This window comes from Lycorma delicatula, chromosome 7 (assembly GCF_047948215.1).
Source record: "Lycorma delicatula isolate Av1 chromosome 7, ASM4794821v1, whole genome shotgun sequence".
Classification (NCBI taxonomy): domain Eukaryota; kingdom Metazoa; phylum Arthropoda; class Insecta; order Hemiptera; family Fulgoridae; genus Lycorma; species Lycorma delicatula.
In genome coordinates this window covers 73262404-73271803 of record NC_134461.1, presented here as the reverse complement: position 1 = coordinate 73271803, position 9400 = coordinate 73262404, and positions in this window count along the sequence as shown.

The following is a 9400-nucleotide window of genomic DNA, read 5'->3' as shown; positions in this document are numbered from 1 at the left end:
ATATCCTGTAAAATTAAATATATTGTGTGTTTATTATTAATAATTTTTAAATGAATTGATGAAAACAGTAACGAATAAAAAATAAAAACAAGTTACTCCCATTATATGATATATTGTCGTGTAAATGATAATTTTTTTTTTGGGGAATAAATGCTAACTATAGAATTATTAATTAGCAATATATGAAGTTTGTAGAGATATTGTAGAAAACTTCATAAGTTGATGACATCTGAAAATCAAAATGAAATAAAATGGAAAGGGGAATAATTTGGGAACTGATTCTAAAGCTTAAAATAAGGAAAAATGTTCAAACAAACATATTTCCGAAAATGCTTTGTTATCAAGTTACGGCTAACGAAAGATTTCCACCGGTGAAATGAAAATTTTTAAGTCGTTATATAATGGGTTAACTTGATATTTTATTTGACTTGGTACATTATTTTAATATTTTGACCTGAAAAATCGAATAAATCATGCTCCAGAACTGTAGCTCCCGTGGTTTTCATGATATTCAACGTAAAACAGAAAAATTAGATGATGAAAACAGGTTTTTTAGGTTTGAACGGTAACTTTGTTAAGAAACTAACAAATGCGTACATTCTTAAATCAAAATATGTAGAAAATGTAATTCTGAGAAAATTGATGTAATAATGTCTATGCAACCAAAAAAATAATAAATTAAAAAAAAATTTATTATAAAAACAAAATAGAACAAAACGTAACAGAAAAGTATGAGTTTCAAAAAAAAAAACTCTTTTTAGTACAATAAATTTAGATCTTTGAAAAATTATGTTGGTAACACTAATAGTATTATTGAAATTAATTTGAATATTACTCATTGTTGTTAAAAAATTAAGTTAGTGAAAATGACAGGAAACGAATTGAAAAGTGTGTCGATGTCAATGGTGGAATTTTCTAATATTTATTATAAATTAATACAATATAAACCACAGTGAGTATTTTTAAAAAAAAGTAAATTAGAAGTATTTTATTACTTCAAAGGTCTAAATTATAAATTCTACTAAAAATAACTGTGTTTAATTTTTAAATTTATATTTTTCTGTTAAGTTTTGTTTTTAATAATAAAAGTTGGTTTGCTTTTTTTCATAGACTTTATCATATCAATTTTCTCAGAAATAAATTTTCTAAAGGTTTTCATAATAAAACATTTATCAATCATTTAACAACATTTTTGTTCTTCAAACCTAAAAAAAACATGTTTTTCTTTACCGAACGGTTCTGTTTTACTTTGGATAACATACAAATTACGGAAGATACAGTTGTGGCACCTAATATTCAAATTTTTAGGTCAAAAAACATAAGAAAATATCAATTTTACCTTTTATATAACCTCTTAAAACTTTTGTTATACCTCATTTCATCGGTGGAACTGAAATCCGGGCGAAATTTGGACATACAATTTTTATGAAATATTTCCTTACTTCATGCTCTAGAATCAAATACTAATTATTTCCTTTTCCTCCTGAATCTCTCTGTGTGTATAACCAACAAGTATTATTGTTAGTAATGGTATTTTTTTTCAACTAAATCTTTAATTATTTGTAGTATGAGATTCATTAAAAAAAAAATAGAAGCCGATGTAGATGATCGTATATTTTACATAAATAATTTATTCAGGAATAAATGGTGATAAATTAATAGAACTGGGTAACTAATTAAAGTAAAATTTTAATTGTGATTGATGAAAAAGTTTTATATAGCAAACGATCAAATTCAACCTATTCGACAGAAAACGAAGAAAATGGTGTCTTTTCTTTCTGACCACAATAAAATATACTGTAAAAATTGTATTAAAAAGTTACAGTTTAATACCGTTAAACGTAGAATAAAATTATCGAAAAGGTAATGCGTAATATGATATGAACTGTTAATATTTTTTGACACTATTATTATTTTACAAAGTTCAAACTCTTATTTTACAATAAGCAATTTCTGCACTATTAATGGTTTCATACCGTAGAAATGACTAATATTTGAAATATCTTTAAGCTACGTATTATATAATAAAAATATTCTTATCATATAATATTATTATATAATAATATTGTATTACAACTACATCTCTTGGTTCTGGGAGATAATATGCGGTATGTAGTGAAGAAATTCTTCCTTTACGTATTATTTTCCTTCATCTCATGGTTTTATTTTAAAGTTTGTTGATTATGCTTTGTTGTTTGTTACATATTATTCTACTTCTTTTATTATTTCTTGTTATATTATTCATTGTTCTACTTTTAATTTTTATCACTGTATGTTGTTTTTCTTACAAGTGACTATATAATTGCTTTTACGTACTCTTTTGAGGGGTTTCAATGCAAACTTTTTTCTTTCGCGTCATTTATTTCTTATCAAAGTTAGTGTTTACCTATGAAAATGATTGTAAAGAAAAATTTAAGAAAAAAATTTATATATATATTATTTACGGAAATGGTTCGTTTAGAATATTACTTTTCCATTCATTTTTATTGAATTATTTAGAATTACTTACATTTATTCTTTAGTTAGAAAATTTATTTTTAAGAAATAGCTTGGTCAATCTGAGTGATTCATTTATCACTGTGTTTTTGTTTAAATTATAAAATTTCTAATTGTATATTAATCGTACTTAAAATGCAGAAAATGTACTAAATTTTATTTTAGTTTTTCATCTATCAGCTTAGGTTATATTTTTCTGATCAGCGATTTAATAGAAAATTTTATTTTTTTACAATATTCGTTGATATAGAGTTACGAAATAATTTCTATAACCGCTTTCAATATTTGTTCTGTATATATATACACAATGGTTCTGTATGTCAATGTTTGAATTTATATTTATTTTCACATAATAATTATCTTTCATAGATAACTGATGCTAAAGCTAATTATTTCAATTTCTGATAATTATCATCTCAGATCATTAATCTCGATTTATGTTTTTTCTTTTGCATGGGATTACGAATGAACGACAAAATAAAAACTTGCAAAATGATATTATTTTAACTAAAATCAATTTTATTTTAACAATAAAATGAGTTTAAATCTTAGATTTTTATTGTTTTACATGAAATCATCTCCTACAACCAGCCTCCTCTAGAAGAAATGTTGATTTCTGCATTTCCTAACTATGGATGCATTTAAGCAATAGAGAAAAAGATTATAAACCTATAAAATTTGACTAATTTTTTTAAAAATCTATACAGTTGGATGAGGAGTGAAAGATTTGAACCTTCATTTTAATAAAACTGTTTTCTTGTGATTTACACTTTAAGAATGCGTTTTAGCAGAGTTTTAGAAAAGTAAAACGATTAAAAAGTAATTTTAATTATTTTTTATTAAATTATTATGTTTTTTTAAAAATATGATACAGGTTTATTAAATTACTTTCTTTATTTCGTTGAAAAAATATTTTGTTATTTACATTCCAGAAAAGTAGTTTAGTAAAAGCTCTGAACAAGGAATTTTATAAAAAAATCAAATATAAAATAGTTTTTCATACGAAATATTTTTTAAAACTTTTATTAAGGTTATATTGATAAATATTACCCTGAGGATACTAGATAAGAACTAGTATCTACTGATAATTTTCAGTGCTTTTTTTTTGTATTCCTTTTCAATGAAAAATTAACAAATTGACCTTTCAAGAATGGTTCATAATATTTAGTTAAAATCCTAATCTTGTAGAAGATATTAAAATGCAGAATATGTAGAAGATATTACATCTTTTGAAAATCTGGTTTTACCAACAGTAGACAACTTGCAGAAAAAATTAAAAATACTGTAATTTTGTTGATATAATAAAAAAATAATTTTCGTCTTCATGTTCTCATATTGACGATCATCTATTTGAATCATACTTAATTTTTTTTCATTTAAGCATGAAAAATGAAAAATACAAAACATTCAAAAATATTCTTACTTGTTTTCAACAAAAATTTTTAATAAAAAAATGGAAAAACGAACTAGGATATACATATTAACTTGAATAGTTTTTTAACAATAGTTAACAAAAGTTAGTTTTTTAACAATAAATTATGAATTTAGTAGATGTTTCGAAAAGATCAATAACTAGTAACATTTTTTTGCATTTTTTACTATTTATTTCAAAGCACAAATTTTAGTTCATCTTTTTTAGGAATTCTTTCTTCTAAAAACAGTTGATATTTTCTTATAGGTGCATTAATATCCTATGTATAATAAACAAATAAAAATTTAACTATGAACGATTTTTAAAACCGGGCATAATATAAAATGACTACTCCATATATTTGTTTCTTTTGTGATTCTAACTTTCTTAAGTTTTCTTCAATTTTTTTTTTTTGTTCAACAACCAGTACATTTAGAATCGGTTTCCTAAGTGGAGCCATGAGTAAGTCGCTTGACAAGAAACACATGATAAGGGTTTTTAAGGAACTCCCAAAATAAGCAATTCATAATAATAAGTAATCTTACATCTAAAATCTAAAAAAACAATATTCATGTCAACACATGATAGTCCACAAAAAGCAAGTATTAATAAATAAAAAATAACACCAATAGATTTGGCGTTTTCAAATATCAAATTTTCATGCAGTAGCACCTAAGTCAGGCACATGAAGACGGATTTGGCGTTGTCAAATATCAAATTGTCATGCAGTAGCGCCTAAGTCAGGCACGTGAAGACTTTTTCGTCAATTAAAAAAAAAAAAAAAAATATATAAAATATTGTTTGCCCCAAAATTAGGCTCAAATGATTTTGATTCTCATTTCTAACACCAGTGGTTAAATTTCAACATTACATAAAATTGTCAAAATCTTTGTTACTAGATAAAGGACATAGATTCACAAATGAATAATTTAAGCAATAAGTAGCAGTTTATTAATTCAAATAAACTATTATTAAAAAACGCCAAAAAAAGTTTTGTGACTGTCAATTTTTTTTACAAATACGTCAAAAAAGCTGTTTATTTATTGCTTATGTTGCTAATAAAAATTGAGTTAAAATAAAAATAAATAAATTTAACATAATAACAATTTTTTTTAGAAAACTTTAAAAAATTCCATTTAGTTATCAAAACATTTACGTGATAAAAATTAAAATTTTCTATTCTTTTTATGTGAAAATAAATTTTACAAATTAATTTATCAAGATTTGTTTTGTTAACTTTATTAGTTAAAGATAACTTTAATTATTTTCAATGAGAAGATTTAAATTTTAAGAAATTAGTTTCATTATATTCACAAAGAAAAATAAGAATTACGTGCTCATATTTATGGAACTTGATAGACAATTTCATTTTATAGTATGTTTTAATCTTTTTAAGATTTATTTAAAATATAAAAAAAAAATTAGGATATCTTAAAATTCAGAATGACGTAACTCTTCGGGCAAGAACCGTTTAATTTTGAGTTTTTAGATAGTGTTGGCGTTTAACCCATCGAGTTGGTCTAGTGGAGAACGCGTCTACACAGATCAGCTGATTTGGAAGTCGAGAGTTCTAGCGTTCAAGTCCTAATAAAGTCAGTTATTTTTACACGTATTTTAATAGTAGATCGTGAATACCGGTGTTCTTTGGTGGTTGGGTTTTTCAATTAACCACACATCTCAGGAATGGTCAAACTGAGACTGTAAAACTACACTTTTTTACACTCATACATATCATCCTCTGAAGTATTATCCGAATGATAATTACCGGAGGCTAAACTGGAAAAAGAAAGAAAGAAAGATAGTGTTGGCGTTGCGACAGATCCAGTATATATAAACTGAAATATGTTATAGACTGTCGTTTAATAGCTATGTTGAATTTATGTTAGCTATCAGCTAAGCAATGTTCATATCCAGTAACAAAGAAAGATTATAGCAAATTATATTAAAATATATTATTAGAAGTGTAAACGTAATTGTATAATAATGTTTATATTTTTTCTAATTTTTTTTTGTTATACTTTTAAAGACAATCTAAGGTTACTGTTTACTTTCAAAGAAAGCGATCTTGCTTAATGGTTACAACGCTCTTCGTCTTTCTAAATGTGGCAAAATTCAAATGGATGGGATTTCCCTCAAAGAAGTATATTTATGTACATATATATATATATATATATATATATATAGAAAGAGAGATTGAAATGTATATTTGTATTTCGGCCAACAGGTAAAAAATTGTTGATCCGTTCTCTTTTAGGATTTACTTATAGTTCTTCCACTCTTCCATTTCGGAGTTCTTCAATAATCCAACTAATGAATTGTATGATTGAATGGAATCCTGACATACATTACTAGACGGAACACTTTTCCCTGTTTCACGGTAACTTTCTTCCTACAGGAGAATCATATATTTTCTTCTTTCTTTTATTCTTGTTTGATTGTTACTCCTATATGTTCTGTGAAAGTTTAGCTCTTCGTTTTGTCTGTTTAACCCTCCAGATCACCGTAAGGTATTACTTCAGAGGATGATATGTATGAATGTAAATGATGTGTAAACTTATACAGTCTCAGCTCGAACATTCTACCACACACATCTCAGGAATGGTCGAACTGAGAATGTACAAGACTACACTTCATTTACACTCATACATATCATCCTCATTCATCTTCTGAAGAATTATCTAAACGGTAGTTACCGGAAGCTAAACAGGAAAAATAAAAAATCCAAAAATCCCCGAACGTTTCTGGGATGTTTGTTTAACTGAAACCCATCCACCAAAGAACACCGGTATCTATTAACTAGTATTCAAATCCGCATATAAGTAAACTGCCTTTACTACGACTTGAACCTAATTCTCATCGTAAATCAGGTGATTTACGATGATAAAAATTTCATCACTAGAGTAAACCAGTTGGTTGTGAAATTTTAGCTAAATTTCTGGATCTGTAGGTAGGATATGAAAACCAGTTTGCGGTATTGTATATGTAACTGAAAAAAAATTGAGTACTTTTACGACATTTGACTGGAGATTGGTTCATCACGGGGTTCATTAGAACTTCGTCGGTAAGAGGCAATGAAGTCAACGAACTATATTTACAGTTCTGATATCTGCGCGACTTTTAACGTACGATTTACAATTTCATTGTAATATTTTTGGATTTTATAAACGTCTCCGTAGATTATATTATTAAATTAGTAGATATTGTAAAGATTCAAAATGAGAGTAAATACGTGTTTTTCTTTTTATCTTTTTTAACAGATACGTAAGTAAAGGTTTATTGTAATCGAATGAGTACAGAAAATTTAAAAAAATATGCTTCTGAAGAAACTTTTACAATTAAATTATACTTAATATAAAAAAGTAGATAAAAATTGATCTTTGGATCACACAAATTTTGCACTATTTATAGATTTATAGAATTACGCGGTATTAGTGTATCTCCTTCCAAATAATATTAGCAAATTTAAAAATGGTTAACAATCAAAACTTTTTAGTCTCTAACCTTAGCAGTTAATTCAACGTCATATATATATATAAATTTTTAAACTGGTCTAGAAAAACCACCTGTATAAACTTAATTGCAGTACCACATAATGAAAACCTCTCAATTCTCAGTGAAGCTTGTAGATGACTATCGAAATGTAGTTGCTTGATTGTGTTTAATTTTGGGGATATTATAGTTATAAATCATTTTTATTATCTTTTTCAAAGTGTTCATTACTAAAACTAAACTAAAATTAAAATTTTATCTACGGAATTTAAATACATTTGTCTCTAAACAGTAATTATAATACTGACTTTAAAGTAAATTGCATTTGACTTTTAAATTAATGTAATATCATCTATCGAGTTTTGTTTTTTTTTTTTTTTTTCACTGATAGAAAATAAATTGTAACTTTATTGCAATTAACATTTTTATTTACCGCTTATATTGTAAGGAATTTCAGTGTGAAAATTAGTAATTAATACATAAATATATATATATATATATATATAAAATATTTTTAATTAGGCGTTTTATATTTTTTTAGAATACTATGATGAAATATCATTATTTTCACTTGAATTGTAACAATTTGTATAGTTGTACAAAAGCTAAATTTATAACGCAAACAATAAAAAAAAATTCCTTCCAGTACATTGTAGTAGTAAGTTTCTTTTACTGTAAAGAGTAGTAATTGAGGGCCGGTGGAGTGATTCAATTTGTCACTGAATGAGTTGAAAGCCTCCCTTTAACTTTCTAGTGTCATATTTTTACTCTCTTTCTACCAATCTACCTTCTTTTTTTTTACATCTACTTCTTCGTATTCTTGTTATTTTCCTACTTCTACATCTTCTTGCTACCGTCTTTCTCCTTCTTTAGTCAGACACAAAATTGCTATATTACGAGACGCGGCGCTCAGAGTTATGGCGCGTGATATTGCTCGAATATTAAATCCCCGGTTTCAGGAGACAAATTTCCTGAAAGATAAGGTAGAATGTAGGTAGGCTTTCCTCCGCTTCGCATTAAGTGTTGCATTAACCTTTCTGTGAAGGATGTTATTATCTTTAACATATCTGTACAAACCCATTTCATTCCCAGTTAACTTATCGTAAATAAAAGAAACTATCTTCTTTCAAGTACATTTAAAAAACAGTATTGTACACTGTAATGTAATGAAATAAATAAAAATGTTATACGTATATGTAGCAATTTTTAAATTCACTAAACTCAAATATTATATTAAAAAAATTTGATGATATTTATTAGTTTATTAATTTATCACAGCGATTAAGTAATATTTAATTTTATATATTAGTTATTTTAAATAAACTTTGACTATTATTTTTCAGAAATTAAGCCTCTTAATAGTTTTAAACTTATAGCAAAATTATAGTCGTATATCGGTTTACATATTAAAAGAGACAGCTTATTCCCTAAGCAGCAAGAATGGCAGCAGTGATAGCAGTACTAATGCCAATGCAAACAGCAGTAATAGTAACACTGCACAACTGAAAAGGGGCAATTCTTTATTTTTTTACTGAATCCCTTTGAAGAGATCGGTTGCTTTCATCGAGTACTAGTGCACAGGAGCTTTGCTCTCAAAGAGCTTTGACAGGCAAAATCTTTGAGGCGTGTACCGAATTACAAGCTTGCAACTGTGTCGCTTCTTTCTGAAGTGAATTCGCCTTTTCTTATTCAATCAAATGATTTTTTTAATAAGTTTTTACTTGCATGAAATAAATGTTGCATAGGCCATCGAATATTCAATTCATAGGCCTATTCAATCCAGGCTCAACAAGTTACATACGTCTATTCTTTTTTTTTTATTCCTGCTAATGCATGTTTTTTCCAGTACCCTAATTTTCAGCTGATTTTCTAGCTGGATGGCTCAACGCCACAATTTTTCTTTAGTAACTAGTAAACACTAGAATGATTGTTTCTTAAACTGGATTGGACGTGGTGCATCAATCATTTCGCCATAAAATCACCTGACTTAAAGCCACTAAATTA